We start from the raw sequence: 15258 nt of genomic DNA on the forward strand, positions 1-15258 counted from the left end.
CATCTTCTGGGAGAGAATTGAAAATAATAACACACAGCACTACTATATGTCAGGTACAGTTCTAAGCTTTTAAGCTACATGTATATAATATATATTATACTTGGACATGCATATAACTACATATACACACATATACACTATATATACATGCACATAAGTAGATAGGACAGTGTGGTAGATGCAATTATTATCCCTTTATTATAGATGAGGAAATGAAAGTTTAGAGAATGAAGATATTTGGCAAAGCATCCTTGGATGAGAGCTTCTCTCAGAATCATCCCCTTTTCTACCTGAAATAGAGTTGCCAAATGTTGAATCAGTCAAGCCAGAAACCATGGAATTATTCTAGACAATGTCCCCTCTCTCAGTACCCATATCCCATGAATCATCAAGTCATAGCTCAGAAAAGTTTCTCAGAATTTGCAGGTAAATTGTTAGAAATACTAAGAGCTTAGCTCTAAGATCAATCTGCAAAAACTCTGCAATTCTGTACCCCAGCAATGCAAGGTTTAAGAACACATTTTTAATATTATTCTTAATAGGTCAAATTAATTGAATTCTTTTAGAGTTAAGCACTCTGTATACATTATTTCATTTTATACTACCACCAGCATATATGTTATAATGCTAAAAGGAAAAAATATGGGGATATTCAACTATTATGGTAGTAATCTCATAAGGAAGAAGGGAGAATACAGATGAATTTTACTTTTTATAGTATTTTAATTGATTGCAATGAGCATTGTATTGCCTTTGTTATTAATAAAATTATGGAAAAGTTTAAAATTTCAAAAGGGATTTTCAGGGATCTTTACAAAATCAATCTCAACCAAAAGGCCAATAATAGATAAGATGTTCCTGAAGAAGAACAGTCTTGGAGATTTGTCCTATATACCAGATATTAAGAATCTATAAATCTATAGCAGTGTTGCCCAGTGGAAATATGAGAGCCACATATGTAGTCGTAAACTAAATATTTTCTTTTTACATTTTAGATGTAGCTATTATACATTAAAAGTAAAAAGAAACTGGTGAAGTAAATTTAATCATGTATTTGTTGAAGTAAATTTAATCATATATTTGTTTAACCTGATATATTTTATATTTAAAATATTATTTCAACATATAATCTATAAGAAATTTAGCAAAGAAGCAGTGTACAGTGTGCTCACAGTCAATGTCACTGTGGACTAGCCACATTTCAAGTGCTCAGCAGTCAATAGTCCATGTGGCTAGTGGCTACCCTATTAGAACAAATTTACAGTATTTAAATAAGTGAGGTATTGAGTCAAGTATTGGCATACTGACTAAAGGAACCCAAGAGAGCCAGGAAAAAAAAGACCTACAGATACATGGAAAGTTGATGTTTGACAGAGGGCGTTAATTATATCCCACCATTCAGTGGGCGGTGCTGGGACAACTGTTAATGCATTTGGAAGAAAATAAAACAGGATTTTTATCTCATCATTTTGCACAAAATTCAATTCCATATGAAATAAATGCTTAGATATATGACATGCACACGTTTAAACATTTAGAAGAAATTACAGAAGTGATAGATTAAATAATTTTATGACCTTTGGGCAGGAAGAGATTTCTTACCCAAGGAATAAAAGCATTAACCATGGAGGAAAATAATTTAAAAATTTGAGTATATTAAATTTAGAAACTGCTGTTCATTAAATGCTACCATAAAGAAAGTAAAAATACAAGCCGCACGCTTGGAGAATTTATTTGCAACACTCATAACTAAAAAAGCATTTATAATTCAAGATATCTAATGAACTCCTAAAAGTCAGTAAGCACATAAAACTCAATAGATAACTGGGCATTTCAAAGAAGATAAATCACGAAAAGCAAATAAACACATAAAACACATAAAACATTTGTGTACAGGGAAACACAAGAAGACAAAATATCATTCTAATTCCAATAGATTGGCAAAAAGTAAGGATGATTACCCTGGGTTTGGAGCATGAGAATTCTGATATCCTCTTGGTAAGGGTGTAAAATGGTACTTCCATCTTGGAAAATAATTTGACTAACTTTCTGGTACATAATGTGCATATTAATCTTCTAACAATTATGTCTGAGGTACACACTCTTTAAAGGGAGAGGATGTGGAAGGATTGTCATAGAAGTATTATTTATAATCATATAAAAGAGAGATCACACTAATGATTCTTGATGGAAGAGTGAATGAATAACCTATGGTTATGCAAATTTGCATTGTGGACTATTATACAGCAGGGGAAATGCATACTGATAAATGCAACAATGCAACTATGTAATGAATCTTAGTAATATAATTTGAAAAAATGTTCCTGATATTTAACATTGAATGCCACTATTTTTCTTTATAATACCTTTATTAAGATATAATTCACATACCATGTAATCTCCCTTTTATTAAAATGTACAATTCATTGGTTTTTAGTATATTTCACAGAGTTGTGCAACCATTGCCACTGTCTTATTTTAGAACATTCTCTTCATGTCGAAACAAAACCCTGAACTCACCAGCAGTCCTTCCCCATTCCTCCCTACTCCCAGTGCCCAGAAACCGCTACTATAATTTCTGTCTTCATGCAACTTACTCTTCTGGACCCTTCATGTAAATGGTATTAAACAATATGTGACTTCTTGCCTCTGGCTTCTTTCACTAAGCATAAAATTTTCAATGCTCATCTACGTTGTAACATGTATCAATACTTCATTCCTTTTTCTGGCTCTACTAATTTTCCATTTTATGAATACACCACATTTTATTTATCCCATTCATCACCTAATGGGCATATGGGTTGTTTCCACTTTTAACTATTCTGAATAATAACGCTGTGCATATTCATGGACAAGTTTTGGGGTGGGCATATGTTTTCCATTCATTTAGGTAGCAATGGAATTGCTGATCATATGATAAGTCTATGTTGAACATTTTAAGGCACTGACAAAAGAGTTCCCAAAGTGACTGCACCATTTTATAATCCCACCAACAATGTATAAGGATTCAAATTTCTCCTTATTATTGGCAATACCTGTTATTGCCTGTCTTTTTTTTTATTATAGCCATTCAAGTGGAGGTGAAGTGGCATAACATCGTGATTTTGCTTTGTATTTCCCAAATGACTAACGATGTTGAACATCTTTTTATGTGCTTATTGATACTATTAGTTTTTTTTCCTATGGCAAACTTTATTGTTTTATTGGTTAACATTAGAAATATTAGAATGTTCTCTCATGAACTGTAATAAATATACCATTAATACCTGTAATGGTATTAATAATAGGATGGCTTGTGGGAATAATACACCAAAAAAAGAGAAAAGGAAGAAGTGAAAATTCCCAACATGAAATTCCCTTAAGGGGCCCAGGAATTCTGTTTCTCCCATCATGTCAGATTGTCAAATGGGAAGAGTGTGCCTGGAGCCCATGCCCTCCTGAAAGGGCCAGGTGCCCAGAGAACCTGTATCTGCTTCAGCCCAAGACCCTTTTCTCTCTAGAGACCACTGGTTTTTTAAATGTATAAGTTTAAGGGGAAAAAGAAGCAATATGTTCTTTATATATATTTATGCATATTTGATTTATATATAATTGTAAAATGCCATACAATTATATATGTGCATATATAAATGTAACAGGATATTATCTCTGAGAGGAGGGCGAGCGATGGGATCATAAATGAACATGCAAGTAGCTTCAGTGCTATTAATTCTTAAGGTGGATGATAGGTTAATTGATGTTCAATTTTATCATACTTCATAACTTAAAACCATACTTCAAATTTGTTGAATATATCAAATCCTTTTTGACCTAGGATTTGACCTAAGGGAAAGAAAATATTGAAACTGGGCCTAGAGCCACAAACATAATAATATAACATTCTGTTTTTGTGAAACCATAATTCTTTTCAGTTAAAAATAATTAAAAGAAAACAATAACAAAAATGTTTCCCAGCTCTCTTATCTCCACCCTAACTCCAGAATCACTGGATAAGAAATAGCATCTGACTCCCAAGCACCTGCCCCCCAGCGCTTCCTCTTTTCAGCAAGTTCTCTATCCTCAGCACTGCCCCCAGAGTGATTCCTGAGAACTGCAATTCTTTCACCTTCCCGTTGAAAATTGTTCAGCAGCATTTCACGACTATCAGAAAAGAGTATAAAATAATAAAATGCGAAATTCTTTCATCTTCCTTGCCTTGACCTCACTGAGATCCAGCCTCAGCAGTCATCGCGCCAGTCAAATTGAACCACTAACTCTTCAACAACCCCAAGTACTGTGATTCTTGCCTCTTCTCACCCAGAATCTACTCTCTCCAGGGCCCTTTCCGTTGTGCCATCCTTCTAATTCAGCTTCTCCTACGAAGAACTCTTTTTTTTTCTTTTGTCTTTATTTATTTTTTTAGTGTTACATTAAAAAAATATGAGGTCCCCATATACCCTCCTAACCCCCTCCCCCCACTCCTCCCCCCATAACAACCACCTCCTCCATCATCATGAGACATTCATTGCACTTGGTGAATACGTCTCTGAGCACCGCTGCACCTCATGGTCAATGGTCCACACCATAGCCCACACTCTCCCACATTCCACCCAGTGGGCCATGGGAGGACATATGATGTCTGGTAACTGTCTCTGCAGCACCACCCAGGACAACTCCAATCCCCGAAAATGCCCCCACATCACATCTCTTTCTCCCACTCCCCACCCCCAGCAGCCACCATGGCCACTTTCTCCACACCAAGGCCATATTTTCTTTGATTACTAATCACAATAGTTCATGAATAGAATATCAGTAAATCCACTCTAATCCATTCTCTATTCCTCCATCCTATAGACCTTGGACTGGTTGTGTCCACTCCACCTCTCTATCAAAAGGGGGCTTAGATGCCACACGGATGCTGGAGAACTCTCACTAATCCCTCCAGACCAATGCTTCACAGTGCCTGGAACATTCTAGGTATTCACCAAGTATTTGCTTTTTTTAAGTGGCGGTCTAATGAATAAGTAAATGAAAAGAATCTGTGTTTGAGTAGAAACTTGTAAATTCCTTTAGTGTGGCATTTTCTGTAATATATTGAAATTATTTGTATTTATCTTCTCCACTAGACTGGGATCTACAGCTCAGAAATCACATCAGAATTATTTTTATTGGCAGCACATTGCAGAGCCTGATAAGAAAATGCTGGCTGTATATTGGATGATTAGGATTCCACTGCCACTATCTTACGTCAAGGGCGGGTCACCTCTTACCCGGACGTGTTTCTTACCAATTCTGTGCCTCTATTCCCTCTTCTCAGGCCCTACTGTTAACAAAAAGTAATCAGTATTTCCTTAAAGACCACAAGCATTTTGGAAGAAAGGCCACTGTGTTTTTCATCCTCGTAGCTCACATGTCACCTACCACAGGGCCTTGCGGATGATATGTGTTCAAGAAGTGCTTGGGGATGAAGTGATTCCTCACGTCATTTTCTTTCTCCATACTCGCTTCCCTGGCTTAGCACAAGGATTTACCTGTGGGTTGGCTGGTCTGAACGGGTCTTGCTTGGTGGGTCCCCTTTGCTTGATGGGCCTCAGCTGCAGCTGTGCATCAGATTTGCTCCATGTGTGCTTGTTCTAGAGTTTAGGTGACATCAGAGGCCACCTAAGGCATGTTCTTCTCTGAGCACATCACTGAGCTCAAGAGGGTAAGGCCAAGGATGTCAGCTCATTTCAAGCTTCTATTTATATCTTCCTCACTAATATCCCATTGACCCAAACAAGTCATTTGAGAAACTCAACGTCAGTGGGCAGCTGCTCATGAAGAGGCCATGGCAAGGGTGCAGATGCACAGTTCTGGTGGAGAGTAGTAGAGAACTGGGGCCAACAACTTAACCCACAGCTCCGTAGCACGATTTTGACTTTTATTCAGAATGCAACAAGAACCACTGAGAGAACCAAGGAGAGAAGCAGCAGCATCTCACTTCTTGACTCTCAAAAGTCTCGTTCTTGCATTTAGCTTATACTCAAATTCTTGCCTCTGCTGAAAGGTGCTTTTCTTCTTCTCTGCCTTACTAAAACAAGAATAAATTTAAATATCAATGGAATGGAATAGAATAGAGTGCTCACAAACAGTCCCATTCTTACATGAGCACTTGACTTAGGCCAGAAAGGGCCCTACAAACCAGTGGGAAGAAAGATGGGTTACTTAAGTAATTGAGCTGGTATAACTGGATAACCATATGGAAGAAATAAAAATTGATTTATACCTTATATCACATTAAAAATAAATTCTAGGAGGAATGTGTACTTAAATGTGTAAAACCAACAAAAAAAGCTCTTAGTAATTAATACAGGGGACTATCTTTAGCTTAGTAAACAATTATTTTTAAACAGGCTGTAAACATCATTAACCATAAATTTGACCACATTAAATCTGAGAATCTCTGCTTATTCAAAGGTACCATTAAAAGGGTAGAAGATAAGCCATGGAATAAGGGAAGAATGTGCACCAAAATATAACCAACAAAGGGTTTATATCTAGAATATATCCTCCAAGTCATTAAGAAGATAATCAGCACCCTGGAAAAATGAGAAAGAGATTTAAAGGTACTTCATAAAAAGATGAAATTCAAGTGGAGAACACTGTGAAATGTTCCTCTGCCTTTATTAATAATCCATAAAATCTAAATTAAAACCATAATAAGATACATCCACCGGATTTGTAGAAAAACAAAAAACAAACTGGAAAAGCCAAATATTGGCGAGGATAGGGAGCAGAGCAAGCCACATACGCCGCCATTGAGAGGGTGAACTGGGTTCACTGGGTTTGGAATATGATTTGTATTTACTAAATGTGAACAAAGGCATAACCCGTGACAAGGAAATTGTACTCCTAGGTATACCCTCTAGAGAAATATGCACCATGTACCAAGAGTCATGTACAAGAATGTTGATGGATTCATTTAAAAAATAATCCAAGTGCCTGTCAACAGTAGAATGGGTAAACCCTTTGTAGCATATTTGCATAATAGGATATTGTACAGCAGTGAATTGACAAGGCCATAGCTACAAACTATGGCCTGCTGGGTGGCTCTCCTAAACATGATGTTGACCGAAAGAATTTCCCAGAGAGAAAGAATAAAGTATATTTCCATTCATATACGTTTGAAAAAAATAGAAAAAACTAAACCATAGTCATTAAGAGTACGTTACACTTAGGAAAATAATTAAGAAAAGCAAAAGCCTGTTTAACATAAAAGTTGCAACAGTTATTATTTTAGGGGTAAAAGAGTAACTTGGCATTTAAAGGGACACCTGGAAGGCTTGTGAGGTGTTAGCCATGTCTACTTCTTACACATTTTTGGTGATTCATAATAATTCATGCAGTTGTACATTATGTTTATAATTGTTTTGTGAGGTCCATTTCACAAAAGAAATGGCCGAGAAAACCCCACATTTAAAGTGACCATCATTTTCTAAAGCCCTTGACTCCTCCATCCACATCTGAGTTCCTGCTCCATTCTTCATGTCTGCAGCTGAGAATACCCCCTGCGGGAGGCAAAAATCTAAGGTGACCGTCATTGACCCTCATCCTCGAATGCAAGACCCTGAGGAGAGAACACAACTGAGCGGAGCTCAGACCTGCCCAAGTGTGAGAAAATCAATGGGTGTTGTTGGAAACCACCACCTTTGGGCTCATTTGTTATGCAGCAATGGAAAGCAAATACACCTTCACTTCTACCACACTGGAGTAAGTTAAATTGTGTCCTCCCCAAAGATATGCGGAAGTCCAAACCTCCAGTAGCTGCGCATGTGACCTTATTTGGAGATACGCTGTCTGAAGATTTAATCAATGTATGGAGGCCAGACTGTTTTAAGGTGGTCCCTAAACCTGGTGATTGGTATTCCTAAAAGGACATGGACACTAGGAGACACACAGACACACACGCAGAAGGAAGGGAGAAATGTGAAGACAGAGCCAGAAATTGGAGTGATGCAGGTGCACACCAAGGAATGCCAGGGATTGCTGGCACCCACCGGAAGTTAGGAAAGAGAGGATTCTTCCTAGAGCCGGCAGAGGGAGCGTGGGCCCACCAGCACCGAGCTCAGTCTTCCACACACCACAACTGAGGATACACTGCTGTTCTTTTAGGCCACCCAGTCTGTGTAAGTGGAGCCCGAGGAATAATCCAGCACACATACCAGTTTTTTCGGGTGCTATACTTCTCTTTCTTCTTTAATTCTTTCAAGATCATTATTTTCTTTATTATTTGAAAAACACGGAACAGTTGTGGACATCTATGAACTCATCACACAAATTTAACAAATGTTCACATTTTGCTCTATATGCCTCTGATTTTTAGATTTTATGAAATAAATATTAGAAATACAATCAATCTTTATCCCATTCTCCTCTCTGTATCCTCAGATGGGACTTTTCAAGTATTTGTTCTTCTCTGGTTGTTGAATGCAGAGTTCCATCTTTATCTATCGATTCAAGCCTTTTGGTGGTATGGTAGCCTGCTATATCATCACGAATTTTGCAAGCAAACTTCTCGTTAGTTTAAATAGTGTCTGAATACCTCAGTTGATAAATGTTCCTACTAGGACGTAGATAGTAAGAAAGCCCACGTTCCTTTGCATTTTGCTAATTTTTAATATATATATATTTGGCAATTGTGTTATTCAGATCATAATAATTAAGAGACCTTATTTATTGCTATTGATTTTTTATTTAGTTATTTATATTTGTAAATATCGATATAGCAGGTGCCCTGGGGTTGACTTCTCTTCTTTTTTCACTTCTTAATCTTGATTCCTTCAGTGTCATTGTTTTAGAAGAGAATCTTGGTAAAAAGGCATGTAACTAAACTTTCAGAATGAAAAAGATTCATCTGTCACACTTTGTTTTTTTTTAACTGAAAAGTTTAATCTGTTTTTTTAATTGAAATTTTTGGAACATGCCTTTATCTCCCATGTCAGAGATATATAGAACTTAAATTCTAGCTTATTTTTGCACCTAAAAAGGACCCATTATCATTCATGTAAAGTTAATAAATATATTGATCTTCTCAGATATTTACAACTTTATTATATCATGATGCTTCTTGCATCTTTTCTCCTTTTGGTTTCAATTTCATTCTTACTGAAGTGTATCTTTCATTTCCTTCAGCAGCATTCTGTAAATTAGGTTTTTGCCCAAAAATGTCTTTATTTTTCCCTATTCCATGATAATTAATCTGGGAATAAAATTCCTAAATTGATTATTTTTCCCTTAGTGTTTTGATTATATGAATTTATTGTCTTTTGACTCTAGTTTTTCCAAGGATAGGTCTATTAGTTTTTGTAAATAATCTGCTTTTACTCTTTGATTGCTTCTAAGAATCTCTGGTTAAATATAGGGTTTTTCAATTCTGTAGCAATATATCTAGTTGTGGATTTTTTTAATATTCTCCACATGTCTTGGGGCTCAATTTGAATTTGAGGATTCTTACCTTTCATCAATTCTGGAAATCTTATGCCATTATCTTCCAAATATTAGCTTTTTGACATTCTCTCTAATCTCCTGGTAGAACATTTATTAACTCTATATTGCATGTCTCCTTCTATCATTCATATTTCTTAAACTTACCTTCAAATTTTACATCTTTTAATCAATATATGTTGCATTGTTGGAATTTCCTCAGATTTAAATTTCAGTTCCCCAATTCACTCTTCAGCTTGGCTCATTTACTGAATATTTAATTTCTCTTAAAAATATACTTATGTACATATGCTTCTGTGTTTGTGTATATAATTTCTAGACATCCTTTTATAATTTTATTTTCAAAGCTGAGTCTTTTTCTACAGTCTCCTGTTTTTCCCTTATACTTTCTCTCTCCTTTTATCTCTACATTCCTTCTCAACATACTGTTTTATGGTCTAATTTTTCCACTTTCTCATGTTCTTTGGCATTGAATATTCTCTCACGTGGTTTGTGATTTTTAAAATTGTAAGCTTATGGTCAGAAAGCATTGCTTAGCCCCAGGGGCTTTGGTCTCATAAACTCCTGGTTCTAGAACGTTGCCAGGAAGTGCTTTTGTTGTTTTGTTTTGCTTGTAATTTTGCCAAGTAGTCCAAGGACTTAAGAGTCTAGAACCAATGTTTTGGATTCATTTCTCACTTTCTTGATTAAAAATTCATATTGCTAGTGCAAATTTAGGCTTTAGTACACAAACCTAACGTTTTGATTTCTCATGTTAGGTGTTTTAAAACTGTTTGTATGTTTCTCTTCTTCTCTTCTTTATATTCGCACACACCCCTCCTGAGATGCACTTCTTCTTTTGGTTTCTGGATGACTTCCTTCTGATCTCACTCTCACCGAGGTTTCTCAGTCCATCATCTTGCCTCACTTGTACAAAACATCACATATTCTCTCCTTGTGTTGCCTGTAAAACACAGTCCTGGCTCTTGAGTAAAATATTTAAACAACATATTCTAGGGCCACCATAGTTTGAGTTGGTTAGTTGTCATTCTGACGTAAATGTTTCCCCTTTTTTTATGGTAATTGAAATTTCCTTTCTTTCCTTTGTTTTCAGATATGAATTAAATGATACGTAATTCAAGCATTATTTTACTGTGTGTGCAAGCATATATGTAAACATATATGTTTAAATCAAAGAGTGAACCCTAACTATGGGCTTTAGTTATTAATAATGTAACAATATTGGCTCATCAATTTTAACAAATGTACCATGCTAATGCAAGAAAGACGTGACTAATAGGAGAAATTGTGACTATGTGCGAGTGCAAGAAAGCTCCCTGTATTTTCTGCACAGTTTTTCTGTAAACATAAACTGCTCTAAAAAATAAACTCCCTTTATTTAATTATTTAAATATTTAATTTATATGTCTATGTAGATATATTTAAAATGAGAGACTTCTGGTTTCTATCTGAATCACTACTATAATAACTCACAACAGGATAAATTAAGACTGACGGTAAACCTACTGCCAAATCTAGAAGGAATTTCTACTATTAGGTTGATTGAACTATATTGAAAAGTGTAATCGATGATTCATTTTGCAAGCTCAGCAAGCTCATGAGAAATCCGCCCGCTCCAAAGTAGTTAGAAACTACCTCTTTCCCTCAGGCATTCTCTGCCCTGTTGATGGGAAATACAATCTCTCTTCTAACCAGAAATCTCTCCCTCCACTGCACAGCAGCTTTTTTTGAAGCACCTAAAGAGTTATTCTCTTTTCTCATTTGCCTCCTATAACACATCTCCATTTCGAACCCACTCCTTTATTACTTCTCTTTTGGCATCTAGAAAAGGACTGCAATCTTCAGAACACAAAGGAGGAAGTGTGTGGAATGGGGAAGGACTGATGATGGCACACTTGATTGTAGGACTCATGGAACTTCAAGAAAAACACCGTAAGCAGGATTGAGTCAGGAAAAACATTGACAGCAGTGCAGTGTGGAAATTTGAGGCTATTATATATATTGTATCCATATATATCATCATATATAGCAAAGCAGTGGGTTTAGGAAAAGTCCTGAGATGCTTACATAAAGTTGTCTTTCAACTGGACACATGAGAAATTGGTGCATCGGCAATCCAATGGCAAGGGGGACTTCACAGACCCTGACTTGTAGCAAATGTTAAATTTAGGGTTGTAAAAACAGGGTTGAGTATATAGCAGAAAATCAACATGGAACCTATGGTGATAAACTGTATAGCCCAGGAAAGTAAATATTATTCTGAAGATTTGGAAGAAGAGCCAACTTCTAAAGATAACTTAGAAGAAACAGAAGAAAATTATTTTTGAATATTTACATAGCAAACTTTCTTTCTTTCTCTTGGCATTCTTTCTCCTATAGTTAAAGGCAATAAAAAACTAACCTATGGATAGCAAAAGATAAGAAATACACATATTTTTAAAGTAGGTGAGAAAGCAAGGAATAAATATGAGAAAATTAAAAGGCTGTTAGAAGAAATAAAATCCACACTAGAGGTAGTAAAGAAAGAAAATGAGGCTATGGAAGAAGGAGTAATAATATGGAGTATGTGGTTGAGGAATTGACTTAGATTAGATGGAAACTGATAAATAAATGGCACAATCATGAGAGAAGATGGAGTAGAGAGGAGTGATCCAAAAATCTAAGATAAGTGCTGTCATAATTTCTGAGGAAGAAGCCAAAACAACTGAAACAAACCAAAAGTTAAATTTTGAGAAGTGAATAAAATATAATGACAAGATAATGCAGATCAAAAGGATCACTATGTTCCACGAAATATGATTGAAAGGTCACAGCCCATTGGGGAAATTAAATGGCACAAATAAATGAAACATAAAATTTAATTGTCAGTTTCATCTAAGAAACAGTGATAATAAACATCAAATGCCAAGATGAGTTGCAAGATGCATAATTCAGATCATTAGACAATTCAGATCATTTGAAGTGGATGGCCAAAAACAATTTGCATGATTCTTAAACTCAATGTAAAAAAACATAAAAAACTAATTACATGATAGAGAGTAGACAGAGAATTTTTATATATTTTTACAGAGAGATAACACAAATTCACCTAATAAAGTATTCACTTTTATAATGACCACTTGGGTCAAGAAATTGAAAAATGCTAGCTCTCCCGAATCCCTGATATTTCTTTCCACCAACTAATTACCCCCCTTTATGCTAATGATTATGTATTCATTATAGTTTCACCATCTGCAGCTACATTAATAAGCAATATAGTTTAGTTTTTAAATGGTATATAAACATAATCTTACTGTGCATAATCTTTTATATCTTTAATCCTTTAACATTATGTCTGTGATATAGCCATGTTGGTTATGTGTAAAATGTGGTTTTTCATCTCCTTTGCTATGTAGTATTCCTCTTCATGAAAATATCACTTTTTATTTATCAATTCTTTCCAGTTTTTGGCTATTACAAATATCATACTTTATTTAGTTTAAAAATCATTTTATATCATAAATTTATAGAAACTCTTTTATATTAATAAAATACTATTTTTTATTAAGGAGCCTTATGCATTTAGGTTTATAATCTATGTGAGATTTCTAATTTTTATGTCATTTGAAATGGAGCTCTCATTTTATTTCACTTTTCCATATGAATTATTCAATTATCCCAGGACCATTGACTGAAAAACTGTCCATCTACCTCCTCACCTACTCCCGACAGCTCTGCAGTTTCACCTCTCTCATAAATCAAGTATTCATAAGTGGATTGATTTCTTTCTTACTCTCTGTTCTATCCCATTGGGCTATTTGCCTTTTCTCATATCAAAGCTTTATAATATGATGCAATATCTAGGAAGCACATCCTCCCACCTTGCTCTTCTTTAAGTGACTCTTGGCTACTTTTGGCATTTCCATAGGAATTGTACAACCAGCTTGTTAAGTTACAACCTTGGGCAAAAAAACCCATTGCATTTTAGTTGGGGATGCATTGAATCTATGTATTTATTTAGAAAGAATTGACAACTTTAAAAATGGACTCTCCCAATCCATAAATAAATGTATCTTTTATTTAACTCTCCTTTAATGTTTGTCAATAAAATTTTATCATTTGTAAAAGTCTTACATATTTTTCATAGAATTACTTTGGGGTATTTAACATTTTTAAATGTTACTATATGTAGTATTTTTGATAATTTTAAATTTTGATTAATTAATTGAGATAAAATGTTTTTGCTATTGGATTTTTATATCAGAAATCTTGCTACACACGTTTAGCAATTCTAATACAATTAGATCATCTATGAATGATGTTGACTTTTCTTGTCCTTCTTTCTTACATTTCTTTTCCTTGCCTTCCTGTCCTCTGGAGGACTTCTGGTAAAGAGGAGTAGAATTATAAGAGAGTGAACTCTTGCCTCATTTCTGTTTTGCTATAAGATTTTTATGTATAATCTTTATTTTTAATCAGTTTTTTAAGTTCCCTTCTTTTCCTAGAGATTATTTTTATTAGCAATAGATGCTGGGATAGAGCAAATGCTTTTTCATGATATCTGATGGTATGAAATTTTCCTTCACTCTTGATTTTGGAAAAAAATTGGTTGCAGTGTTGATGTCATTGATGGCTGAAGGTGAGAGCCTGGGCTCTCTTGATTGCAACTAGAGTTGCTGTTTCCCCCACTATGGCCTAAGGTTTCTTACTATCTTTTCAGAGTGTTCTACTTGCAATATGATTTTTTTTTTAAATTGTCTAATTGAAACAGTTGGAGGAATATTTTATTTATCAGAAAAATAAATAGCCTTGCATTTTTATTAAATGAAATAAAAAAGTTCAAGGAAAATACAGCACAATACATAAGTACTAACAGAGTTTAGTGTAGCAGAACAAGACTTCTTTATAATGAAGGAGGAAGAGCTAACTGACTGGCCCTGAGCTGTAGCTGAATCAAAAGAACAGAGGCCCAGTTTTGGCTGAATTCTCGTTGCCACTCTCCACTGAAGCAAGACTTGGGGTCAGGAAATCTGGGAATTATTCTTGGCCATGGCGCTAACTTTATCTTTCTTTATGCTACCTGGTTCGCATCATGGCACTGAATTATAGATTGTACCCATGCTACTCTCCATCTGAATTTTCCTCCCAGTCTCAGCACACATCTTCCATTCAATATCTTTCCTTGTGATTTTCCATTAGACTTGCTCGTCTCACCCAGCTTTTAAATGTCTCAAGAAATCATTTGGGATCCATAGATTAATAAACAGCCACAGTTGTTTTTAGTTTGCAGGAGAGCAAAGAGCAGCTTGGGAATATTATAGCCATTCATTTGCAAATAATTTAAGAAATGCTCCATCGTGCTTTATCGTGTTTCATGTGATATAAACACACCTGCCAATTGAATTATGCTCTGTATTCAAGTGGGAGGTTAAATTACATTGCAAAAAGAAAAAGAAACGTGCAGTTATTTTAAACAGAGTTGGGAAAGATGGAGAAAAGTAGTTCAGAATTTTATGTAATTAATAAGAATGTGTAGATAGAAAAACCCCGTGCCAAATCCTTTCATTTCACAGCTCATGCACAGTGTTTGAAAATTGCATACAAACTCTTTTCCAGCAACAATGTAAGTGCTCTCTTCATTTCCTATTACTGCATTAACAAGAGTGGACGTAACTGTTTTTGACTTAGTAGTCACATTATTGGAAACAGAAATAACTCTCTAGTAATTCTAAGGAGACGATGCAATAAAAATTAAAGCTAACATGGAATGGACCCCAAACAGGATAAGGAATGGTTTCTCAAGATTAGGAAGAGAGC

This window comes from Dasypus novemcinctus, chromosome 25 (assembly GCF_030445035.2).
Source record: "Dasypus novemcinctus isolate mDasNov1 chromosome 25, mDasNov1.1.hap2, whole genome shotgun sequence".
In the NCBI taxonomy this organism is placed as follows: domain Eukaryota; kingdom Metazoa; phylum Chordata; class Mammalia; order Cingulata; family Dasypodidae; genus Dasypus; species Dasypus novemcinctus.